This window comes from Pteropus alecto, unplaced genomic scaffold (genome assembly GCF_000325575.1).
Source record: "Pteropus alecto unplaced genomic scaffold, ASM32557v1 scaffold17, whole genome shotgun sequence".
NCBI lineage: Eukaryota > Metazoa > Chordata > Mammalia > Chiroptera > Pteropodidae > Pteropus > Pteropus alecto.
In genome coordinates this window covers 6,119,288-6,131,967 of record NW_006440645.1, presented here as the reverse complement: position 1 = coordinate 6,131,967, position 12,680 = coordinate 6,119,288, and the positions used below count along the sequence as shown (strand labels likewise).

Sequence of the window (12,680 nt, the reverse complement as noted above, 5' to 3'; positions counted from 1 at the left end):
TGAATGCTCAGGACACATGATTCGCCCCGTAACAAAGGTGTAACTAAAACATGCAAAAATTACCGGGGAGTTAAATTTAGCAGCTCACGTGAAACTAAATACACCTTTCAAATATGAAATAAAACCTTCTAAAATATTAAATTTAATCAGATTTCAAGATCTGTAGCTAATTAGTTTGAGTGATGGTTTTCTTGAAAATCTTCCTAAAATGGAAAGGATTCACTCTGGACAAAAATGAATTTCTCATGTTGTTTTCATATAGAGAGGACTTTTAAAATGGTGTGTAATATTATTTAAGTACAGTCATTTTTCTTACCTCCTATTCAGAGAGAGAGTCATTCTTCATGTAATCTGTGGCCACCCACAATTATTTGAGTTACTTTATATCAGTGATTATCCTGTTCAATATCAGATGCAAATAAAATACTTAATCTTTAAAAGCTGAAGTCTACCACTAAGAATGAGGAACATTCTTGGGGACAAAAAAAAGGTCAAAAAAAAAATAGTAGTGTGTAGTAGAATACGCTTTTCTCTCTCAGATGTTTTCACTGTCCACCGGGAGGGGTTTGGGGGCAGTAAGATTATAAAGTTTAATTTTTTTTTTTAATTATTGCTTTGACCTATATTAAATTGGAAAAATTCCTGAGGGTAAGAATTTAGGCTACTTTCCATCATGTGATTTTTTTATTTTTTTTTTTATTTATTTTTTTTTAGAATAAGTATGATAAGAAAGAATGAGACCTTAATGCCAAATGTCTAAGTGACTGTGTGGTGAAGGGGGTGGCTGCCGAGGGCCGAGATGTGTGAGGCTGCTGGCTGGTGGATGAGCGGGAGGAGGGCAGGGGTAGAAATGCGGAAAAGGAAGAACATTTGAGACATCGAACGAAACGCCACTGAAACATAGTATCTTAGACCGGCTCTTTAATCAGACTGACATGGGGTGCCTAACTTTTTCCTAAATCCATCTTGGTGTTTAAGAGGTTCGAATATCTCTCTTCCCGTTGGTATTGCCCACACGAGTCCCCACAAATTCATTCTCATCAGTAGAACCGTTGGTGATTCGGCTCAGTCATTAAGAAAGTAACGATAAAGGTATTTGGTGAATACAGAAAGTAGAGGAGTAGTCAGATATTACTTTTATGTTTATTCAAATTTAAAAATTTTTAGAAAGTTTGTTAAACAAACTCAGCACCATCATTTCGGTCTCAAAATTCTAAATAACTGTGCACAACGCAGCCCTCACACGTGTGCTTCCAAACGCCTTAGTACTTTTGGATGCTCTCATTCTGGCTTTCTCAAGAGGATTTCCATCTGTGCAAATTTTGTAATCTGAAGGGGAGCCTTATTTGAATGGAATTATTACTAAATAGAGTGAGAAGTTTCCTGATTCTACCTGATACTGTCTTTTTTTTGATCCTTACTGGCTCATATCATAGAAATTGAAATTAGGGACTTTCCAGTGAAAGAGACATGGCTCCAGGAGCCCTTTTATTTTGCTTAAGTGATTTTTAAGCGAGTTAATTGCTCTTGGTTATTTAAAGGGTCATTAAGTAGATTGAATGGCACAGTGGCCTAAGGTGCTTAGCACATGGCCTGGTACTTGGTTGTCCTCTTTTTAGATCCCATTACTGTTTTCTTACTACACAGAGTTTATTCTACACGCATACTTTAAAAAGGATATTTTAATAATGCAGAGAATAACAAGCCTGTTTCCTCTAATAGCTCTGTTAGCAGAGGGACAACTCACCTTATCAAAGACTGCAAATGCATGTGCCCTTGATATTGATTTAAGCCTTGCTCTACGATGAAGGCTCCGGGAGCCACATGGTAATTACAAGGTGGACTCTGGAAGGTGATTCCTGGTAGGACCAAGAAGCGTGAATCCCACTGTCTTTCCGTTGTTGGTTAATGGGAGCCGATCTCCAGAAGAAGCAGCGGTATGAAGAAGACAGTTGTTCTCTGCAGTCTGAGACCTAGTGGACGTGAAGGGAAGGCTTTGAAAGGCAGGCAGTAAGCCTCCGTGATGGCGTCAGAGCTGCAGCAGTTGTGGGAGGTGTTTGTACCCACACACATGTTTGGGGGTAGCAAACACTTGCTAGACACTTGAGTTTACTTGCTTTCATTCTAAGGTTGCAGCAATGAACACATAGTTTCTACCTTCTTTGTCTTTAGTTTGGTCGGCAAGAAGACAGTAATGTTATATAACTTAACAAAGGGCACCCAAAGTTAATGTTGAAAAAGCATTTTTAAAAAAGAGAATTGGTCATCTTAACGTCTAGTGTATTCCAGTGTGTAAGTTGTTTTTTTTTTTAAATCTCCCTTAAATATTGTATATTCCAAAAATCTATGCAAGAATATAATTAGTATTTATGCTAACTTAATGAAAGAGAATTATTTGTCTGTCTGTTTAGAAAAGTCTATTCTTGCATCCCCGTGTGTCAGTTTTCAGTGCCAAGACAGAATTAATTTGCCTGGCTGGGAGACCAGACACCTCACTCTCTGGTGAACCTTAATTACTTGAAGGTAAAAAAGCAGGTGTTCTCATCTTGAGCCTATAGTCACTCAGAATTTATTAGCTAAATTATGGAAACATTTACGTAAACATGTTGGGATAGAGAATCATAACTCTTACCATATTTTCAAAATATCGACTGAGCAAAAATAAAAATAAAAAACTAACATTTACTTAGGGGGTAATGCAAAACTGAACACCAAAACTTTAAATTCTTTTTTAGTGATACAAACATCACAATGACTCATAGTAGTTTTGCTAACCTTTTGTCCCTAAGGTCATTTTTGCTCTATTCTAAAATAAGATCAACTTTCCCTCATCTTCATTCCCGGAATTCACTTTTCTTAACTAAAACAGTTGTGTTTTCCGTAATGTCTGCCTGTTTCCCAGAATATCAAAGTAATGTTTCATTTCAACACTATTCTCTAAATTTAATTTCCATCACATTCTACTTTATAATATTCTGGCTAGAATCACTAACACATTTTAACAATACTGTTTATTCCAAGATGCAGCTACAACCATTATTTATTTCCCTCCTAAAAAAAAAGAGCTAAGAAAAAATTTTAGATGTACTAATTTATTTTACAAAATTTCTATTGTATCTTATATAAAATACATTAAATTACAAAATGGCATTTATTTTTCTATTGTTAGATTGTATAAAATAACCCATTTAAATTTTGACCTCTGTCTTTGACATAAGCCACCATGATCCCCAGTGCCTCTTTTTGAAATATAAGACACAATATTTTAGTGTGCTTTGACTTCATTTCCTCCTAAAATATTTGAGATGTGACAGTTTTTAAGTCTGTGCATACTGTAATTATAAATTTTATCCCACACCACAAGTAGCTATTTATGTTAGTGAAGTCCATCACATTTTCACTGCATGGCTTTTTAAAATGAATGTTAAAAGACTTGTTTACAGTATTCAACACTTGAAAATAATTATTACATCTGTTTTGAATTTATTTTATTACTTTTTAAAGATGTGATCATTCCTTCAGGCGACTCTATAGATATCTAAATACATATTTAATGTCTGAACTTCTATATATACTTATAATATAAATTTACACCAATATGAATATTACATAAATATAGAGATCTATAAATACCTAGAAACTTGCAACAATGAGTCATTTTACACTAATCTATCTTCCCTGAACAGTACTTTTTTATTTATAAAAAAAAATTATGAGAACACCCAGGAATTTGAGAGATTTGTAGAGACCCAAAAAAATAATTTTCTAAGAATAATTGTGGAAAAATACAACTTGGTTTATTTCATCACATATAAGATATATTACATATGGCAATCACTTTATTTACAGTATAATACTCCATTAGTTGTAAAACTATTTCCAACAAATGATTCTTTCTTAGTTTTCACACACACAGGTAAATAATAATAAACTATGAATTTATAGAAACTGATCTACTCAGCATTCCAGAACTGACTTGACTGACATCCGATTGTTCAAGTAGCATTGATGGAAAAGAGGCCACAGAGTAATTTTAAGTATAACAGTGTTATATCCATGGTCCGCTGCTCTATGTGGCTAAGATTTCTTATTATGCCTCTTTTGTAGGAGCAAAATTCATCTCAGTTTTTTTTCCTACTTACTCTCTTGGTTTCTTTCGCTCCATTTATAATTTATTAGGATGTTGGAATCAATTATAGTTTCTCTTTTCCTTTTCAATGGTTCCTCACGACTTCATATGACTTATTTTTTTTTCAAGGAAGTTATTTAATGGTAATAATCACTAGGTATACCAGACTATCGTTGACATTAATATTAATAGATGTGAATCTCAATCATATAGAACATCAATTAAGAGATACATTTTTTGCTAGCCAATAACATTGAACGATTACAGCCAATACTTTCACTTTTCTTAAAATCACAAAGTTGAATATATCTTGACATAATATGCAGAATTCTTCATATTGCATAAAAGATTACATTGTAATATGGTATGTAAAAATCACAATCAAGGATGAAGTGATTTAGAAGCCATAATTAAACATTATGTTCAGTGATGTCAGTGAAGATACAATAAGCTTATTGTGCTGCTTGTAAATTTCACCTAGAACAGTTTTTTTTTTCCCCCCCGAGATGTAGGACATTTTTATGTTAAAATGTTTTTCAATTTTCCTTCAGGCCATCATTCCTGTCATCAGAATGAGACACCAAGAATGAGTCAGAGATCAGAGGAAATGCAGACAATTGCACAGTTTATATGTCAGATCTGTAGTGCCAAATGCTTTACAAATCTTTTATGGGAGCTCTGGTTCTTTGCTAAGGCAGCTACGATACCTCCAGGGTCTTTAACATCCTTTTTTATCTCTCAAGTGGCACATAAATGATGGTTAAGAGAACACAGAATTTAAATAAATAAATAAATAAATAAATCTTACAAATCTAAAAGGTAAAAAAAAAAAATGACTAAAATACACTTTCCAGTTTGATCATTTAAAACTAATTCTTTTTCCTTTTCATTGGTTTTGCTTATTTTAGAGAAACAGTTTATTTAATGGAAACTCAGAGGCTCACCAAATATCTAAGAAAGTTCCACTCTCGTTTCTAGTGTTGACAGTGATTTTTAAGGACCTGCAGGCATAGGCAATGACGCTCTTGTCCTGGGTATTTTATGAGCAAGTGGAATATAAGCTTCACTCTTCTCTCCCATCAGCAATGAAAATGAGCCTGAACATGGACTCAAGTTCAATTAGGGATTGTTTAATTGACCTGCTGTTGAGTCAGTCCTGATTGTCTGCTCACAGATTTTAGCTCCAAAATGTATACTGTCTGAAAATGTTGCTTTTTACACTGTGTGCGAAAACCCTGTGAGGGTATCCCTCCAGAGCTGCTGAAATCACGCAAAGTGAACGTGAAGTTTACCTTCTTCAGCAAAAGGAATATTCTTCCAACACTTGGTCTACCTACTCTTAAACGTCAAAATAGCTACATTACGTATCTTTTTTTTTTTTGCCTTCATATTTTATGGTGAAAATAACTACAATTAAGCGCAGCCATATGAACATTAACATCCAAAGGTGCTTGACACCTATAAGTTAGTAATGAAAATCAATATATAGATTCTTTTTTTTCAAATGAAAATATGTTTCAAGACCTGGGATACTATACACAATATACATGGTCTAGTTTCACTGATGAGACTTAGTCGCTCCATTAGACTAGACTTCACAAAATCCTGTCAAGTGTACTGCTGTCGTATAGGAATAAAGTATTCCTTTATTTTACAAAGCTATAAATAACTTTTATCATACACAGCCTTTACAAATCTGATTACGTCATTATTACTCTTTAACTGTAAATATATCGTAACATAAGAAATATTTCAACAAAGGTTTTTTGTTTTTTTTTTAAATTAAGGCCCCTACAACAAAAATGCTAGCATACACAAAATAATGGCACTTTCTGTGTCACCTACCTCTTACTGTACAACAGATCACCCCACGAGTTCATGGCCTAAGAAGTGAGTATATGTTATTGATCAGGAGTCTGTAGGTCAGTGGGGCGCTTGTCCCAGCCTGGCCCAGCTTGCTCCTCGTCTGTGGCTTCCCGTGTATCACCTGGGTACTCGTGAATCACCTGGGCACCTACTTCTCTCAGAGGAGTTGGCTGGACGTTGAGTGGTGTGCCTTCTTTCTCTCCCCGGCTTAGTTTAGCTTTATTCATCTGCTAGCTGAACGGGATTCGAGAGAATGAAGTTCTCCGGAAAGTATAACTTAAAAACTTTGTAGGCTTCCCTTGAATCTGACTCAAGTCCTGACTGGGAGATTCTCGTCTCTGTCTGGGCTTATGCATAGCTGTGCTGACCATGTCAGAACGTGATGGTTTAAGACTCCTGAGTTTTTTAGAGACCTTTTATCTAGCCAAAAGGGAACCTCCAGCACTGGCATAAGTTTTAATAAAGGGTCACATAGTAACACACTTGATTTGATCTGATTCTCAGAACTTGTTTTCTACTGGGACTCTTACAGGTTGGGAAGACAGAGGATGAGAAACCATTTTTGTTTTTATTCATTTATTTCGTATCCCTCTAAGTTCTCCTTGAAAACTGGCCATTTCTTTGTCTAGTTCAGAGGTTGGCGCACTAAGACCTATAGGCCAAATCTAGCCCACCTTCTATTTTTGTATGGACCGTGAACTACGATTAGTTTTTACATATTTTTATGGTTCAAAAGATTCAAAAGAAGGATCATATTTTGTGAGACAATCCAATTATGTTACATTCACATTTCCGTGCTCAGAAATAGAGATTTTTGAAACACAGCCACACTCGCTCATTGACACGGTGGCTCTGGCCGCCTTTGTGCTAAAACAGCAGAGTCGAGCTGTTGACACAGAGACTGCACAGTCGCAAAGCCAAAAGAAATTACTCTCTGGCACTTTATAGGAAAAGTTTGCCCACCCCTGCTCTCACTCACATTGTTCTTACACTGCCTTATCTACAGCTAAAAGAGGCCATCCGACACTTTCAACATTTTGTCCGGAAGTCATTTTGCCAAAGTCCAACAACTTATTAGAAACTTATCTATTGGTATAGTCTTGTCAATTATTTCGTTATGTTATAAGGAGGCTCTGTTTTTCCAGCCTCCAGTAGCGATCCCTCACCATTTCCCGGCCTCTAGTAAATATTTGTTTGCCATGTTTCCATTACTTGCTCACTGCTTCAGACTCAAACCAGAGTGTCATATCGTAAGCTAACAGCATTCCACTTCTAAGTCCCAGATTGTGTATCAGTTACCTCTGGCAGTATGAGAAATAAACACAAAACTCTGTGGCTTAAAATAACAAGGATTTATTATTTCTCCCGAGTCTATGGGTCAATCAGGCAATAGTTCTGATCTTGCTTGGGCTGCTCATGTATTTGAAATTAACTGGTAGGCTGGCTGGTCTAGAATGATCTCTTTCATGGACTCCTGTTTTGGCTGGCTGTTGTCTGGGGCAGCAGCAATGACTGGCCCCTGGTCCTCAGGCAGATGGCCCCGGGCCTGTCCATGTGATGGTGGTGGAGTGATTCGAAAGAAGAGGTGAACGCATGCCATGTTTCTTGGGGTATGGTTAGGGACCAGCGCTCCATGACGTCCTCTACTGTATGCTAACAAAAGCAACCTTCCCAGGCTTAGTGAGCGAGGAAAGAGATCCCACCTCTTGTTGAGATCATCATGAAACTCACGCTGTCGTTTTATGAAGCTTTTGGTGTACAGAGCATACAGGCATACAGAGCATACAAGCAAATTTGTATTTGCTAATAGTCTTCAACTGCGAATATCTTATGCATGAAAGAATTGTTCTCTCTTTTCCAAACGTCACCTGTAACGAGTCATGAGACACTCTCAACAAGCTATTAGCGTTGGTGAAGATCTTATCTCAGATAGAGATTGGGGAAAGGATATGTAAAATAACCAAAGAAATAGAAATTTAGGTAACTCAAAGATCATCTTTCTCTATTGTATATTTGGGAAGAAGGATTATTATTTTATTATTTTTTTTAAGTGATCCACCTAGAAGCTATTTCTCGAAATTTGAGATTTTCTTGTCTGCTCTTCGTTCTTCTGCGGGACGCTCCTCATTCTGTTGCTAGTTATCCCATAAATGTCTTTGCCATACCCCGTTTCCTCGGGATTCTGTTTTCTTGTGGTGGGTGTCACTGGAATCATGCCTGCCAGGTCACACGGTTGTACTCTCCTGTCTCTTTAGTCTCCACGATTTCATGTCCAAGTACTAATGTAAAGGGACTGGTCTTCACTGATTGGCACAAGTGATTACTCACAGTAGGGCCTAAGAAATTGAACAAAAGGGCAAGCATATCGAGAGCAGGCTTTGTGGCCAAGAAACGAGCAATCTACAAGTCTCCTCTTTACGCATTTTTACTATTTTCATACTAACAAAGTTGAAGAGGAGGAGGGATGTGACTTGATTTTTATCACTTGTGGTTATCAGATAGGTGAAGATGAGGCAAAAAAATATATACATTTTATGTCAGCCTGGTGAGGCTCAGACAGACTTCCTACTGAGATTGATAGGGACACCTCTTGGTTAGGAAAATGAACCAGTGCATCAGGGACCTAGGATCTAATAGTAGGTGGGTCCGATGGGATTTCTTAACTGGGTTTCTTAAAGGGCCCCCGAGTTCATTCTGTTAGCTTCCGATGGTATTGTGTTCTTCAAGCATAGAGTTGTCATCAAGCCGGAAAGATTTCTTTCCTTTCCTTGACACTTATGGGGAGCTCTGTCCAGGCTTCATAGGGTGGCTGCAGAGGCACGTGTGACTGAGAGAGAATCTTTCCCTCTGAACAGAAGGTGGGGGAGAGGCAAAAGTTTTGAAAATTTCTTTCGTATTTCATCCAACAAAGGGAAAGCATCCAAAGAATTAGATGTTTTTCAAGGGATTGTTTTCACGGAGCGCCTTATTCATAACGCTGAGCTTGCTGTAAGAAGGGCTGAGGCTGAGTCCTCTCTTACTCTGTCTTGCTTTAAACACTGTCATTCAGTATAGATCTTGGTGGGGATTAGTGAGGGAATGCTTAGAAGTAATTAATAAAACTCTTAGACTCCTTCCTACTTCCTGATTTAAAAAAAAAAAAACAAAAAACAAAAAACATTTATTTACATATTTATTTTTTAAGATTTGGTTTTTTAAGAGCAGACTTAGTGACCCCTTGTGTGTTTGTGTGGAGCAGCCCCAACTTCCCGGCGGAGCCCTGCTTACTCCGGGAGTCACAGCCGGCTGTTCGTTGGTCACTTTAAAAAGACCCAGCAGACACGTTCACAGTTTCCGATATCGAAGGCCAAATCACCTCTCTATGAAGTGTTTCCAGACTAGTCTTTACAAATGAAATGGAAACAGTGAGAGGATTTATAATTCCCGTTGCTGAGATGCCTCGAACATGGGACGTGGGCATGTGAATTGATATTCCCATTGAACCCGTACGTTCTCTCCTTCGAGGGTAATTCAGTCACATGTGTATTCAATTAACTGTTCTGTCTCACGCCCCCCATCTCCCTGCCCATCCCCACGATACAAGCCTTAATCTGCAAGGTCATCTAACTCTTGAAAATATTTCTGTGAATAATTCACTTATCATTTCTAGGTACAGTTCATCCAGTCCAGTGGAATCCTAAAAATTTTAATGTGATTTATGATCCTTTTTTATTCATAAGGTTTTTCAGGTTCTTCAAATATGTACTAGTAGGTAAAGTGCCACATTCATTTTGCCTACTCTTTATTGTTAGTCTTTAAGTAGCCAAGAACCTGAAATTTGGTAGCATCATTATATAGATAACTTTAAAACTTAGAAGAGAGGGATTAAATCGATTTTTAGCTGAAAATGTGCCAGCGACTTATTGACTCTACTAAGCTTAATATTTTAAAATAAATTTAAAGCTAGACAAAGGAAACAACAATAGAAGCATTCGTTTCTTTTCTTTAATTTCTAGCTATTTAAAAATGTATTAACTTTATTGATATGCAGCTGTACATTTATAAACGTGCACATTTCATAAGTGAATCGTTTGATCCATTTTCACAAACCAAACACACCTGTGTAACCAGCATCCAGATCAATAAACAGAACACAACCAGCACCAGGAACACCTCCTGCTCGTGCTTCCTTCCAGAAGTTAGTACTTTTGAAGGAAAAAAAAAATCTAACGTGGGAGCAGATGCAGGGGCACCTAACACCCGTCGCAGTTGTATTTTCTTTGTCTGCAAAATGAGTGGAACAACAAACATGCTGAAAAACGGCTCTAAAAAATGTGATCTGCTCCTTGAAAACATGTTTTAAACCGCAGCAAGCTGCACAAATGAACAATATTATCTTAATTTTCTGTAACTACAAAGTACCATTGCCGAGTTCACCTTGGAAAAATGACCACACTTGGCTCCAGTCACAAAGAAGGGGGAGCGTTGCTAGGGAACGCCAGCGGGCTGGCGTCCAGCGGTCCTCTTAGCGTCTCATGACCTTGGTTAGACTGAGTCTGGTCCTCAGCCTTTCCAGACTCTGCAACCTAGTTGTCTCTTTCTAAAGGGCCTAGTGATATTAAATAAGCTCAAGGGACTGATCGTAAAAATCAAAGCCCCGATTTATTAGTTTACAATGAGGGAACCAGGCAGTTGAGTCCTCTAGCCAGAACATTCTCTCCCCGCGGATACTCCCTTGGGGAAGCCACGCCGTCCTCATTAGCTGGCTGGGTGAGCCAGGTTTCAGAATAAGAATTAGGGACCAGAAAAGCCCCTCCCGTACAGTGACCCGGATGCAGCTCTGCACTTTGCCTAGTGTCTTCGTCCTAAGGCGGCTGCCGGTCCAATGAGAAAGCACTCTGAAGCCTCCAGCTTCCAAGAAACGAATTTCATGAACCTTTTCGCAGGAGGAAAATCCTGTGCGGTGTTATCATCGCAGAGGGCAATGAGAATGAGGCCCTGACAGCATTTTGGGCTCTCAATATAAAAATCAATCAATGAATAAAGTGATTTGAGTCGTGTGGGCTCACCAGCTGCGCAGCCTCTCTGACTTGTGCCCACCCTGCCCTCTGGCTGCTTCCGGCTGGAGCACCCAAAGCCTTTCCTGGTTTTCTTGCTTCCTCTGGGTGGTAGCTAACCATTCGTTTGTAGAGTTAGGAGGAGGAACGTAGAAATTCTCCCAGGGCAGCTGTGTGAGTAAGTAACTGAGGTGGAGGTTGACCATCACGCCCACAGCCGCATACAGGAGACTTCCCGCAGAGTGTTACAGCGTTTCCCATGCCCAGCACATAGAAGAATAACAGCCATCACCTTCTCTTGCCTCCAACCTTTTCTATTTCATTGCTTTCCGGGTTCAGCCACGTATCCCTATTCCCAGCCCCAACCAATTGAGCAGTCTTTTCTTTAATCGTGTCGGTATATTCACTCAAGAAACTCGTGTACTTCTAAAGACATTCTTGCCCTTTGATAAAACAAGGTTTGTTTTAACGTGCGCATTGTAAATGTGTGCATCCATTATGTGTTGATTCTAAGTTCCTGAGTTCATAATCGACAATACCAATGACATTTTTAATCTATTCTGGGTCAACCTCAGGCTTCTGTGAACTTCATTTAGGTCATTTGGAAAATGGGGCTGTTTGAGGATTTATTGAAATAATAAATGCAAAGCACTTAGGATGGTACCTGACACTATTTATGGATATGCTTCAAAACCACATTTTTGACCAAATACAAAATGGTTAATGTTAAAAATTCAGCATTTATTATTTGTGATTTGGAATTATTTTTCCTTTACATGAAATTTTGAGGCAGTAAAACTTATGTTTTGCTTTAAATTTATCCTCACAATATATGAAAGTTTCCAAATAGAATTGTTCTTGAGAGATTTATGATGTAAAAGGTATTAAATGACAAATTATTAAAAGCATAGTTTAAAGGTTATTTTCCTACCTATAAAGCTATTGTAGCAAATACTTCTAAAAGATCGGAATGATAAGACATATTTTGCACTATACTACTGTATGATTTATATTAAAATGAGTCCCACAGACCATGTTTTAATATTTAACATTTAAATCATTTTTCTAAAACAGTTATTTTCTCCTGAAATACTCAAAATTATTAAGATAAAAGACAAAATTAAAATTAGTAAATGTTAAAAATTTCTTTTTTTTTTAGATAAGGCAACCCTTGGTTGACCTCACAAATTACAAGGATCTTGTTGGCTTACAATCCCTTATTTTTTATTTTATTTTCTTTATGCCTACGGCACCTGGTCTTCCTAGGTGGTCTATCCAAGTACTAACCAGGCCCGACCCTGCTTAGCTTCTGAGATCAGACGGAATCGGGCTCGTTCAGGGTAGCATGGCCATAGACTAAAAATTTAGATAAAAGTTATTCTAATTAAGCTAAAATTTAAAAAAAAACATTTAGTGGCTCAAAAGTATTGAAATATTCTCCCTAATTTCCAAGCTAATACACTGTCAGTACATCAATTGTTAAAATCTCTATTTTATTTCAAGTTGTTAAATTTCTTAAAACAAAATGTACAGCATTGCAATCACCATCAAATATGACAATATTTTTTTCCTTTTGTAAAAACAAAAATATAATTCTACTTAAAACGACTGTTTAAATTTTAACATAAAATACAGAGATTTTCACTTTA

The 12,680-nt window shown here is 37.4% G+C and overlaps 1 pseudogene; it reads right to left on the bottom strand.

The window, feature by feature from the left end:
* Positions 1-12,272: 12,272 nt before the first annotated feature.
* LOC112484691 lies at positions 12,273-12,388 on the bottom strand (annotated as a pseudogene).
* Positions 12,389-12,680: the final 292 nt, after the last annotated feature.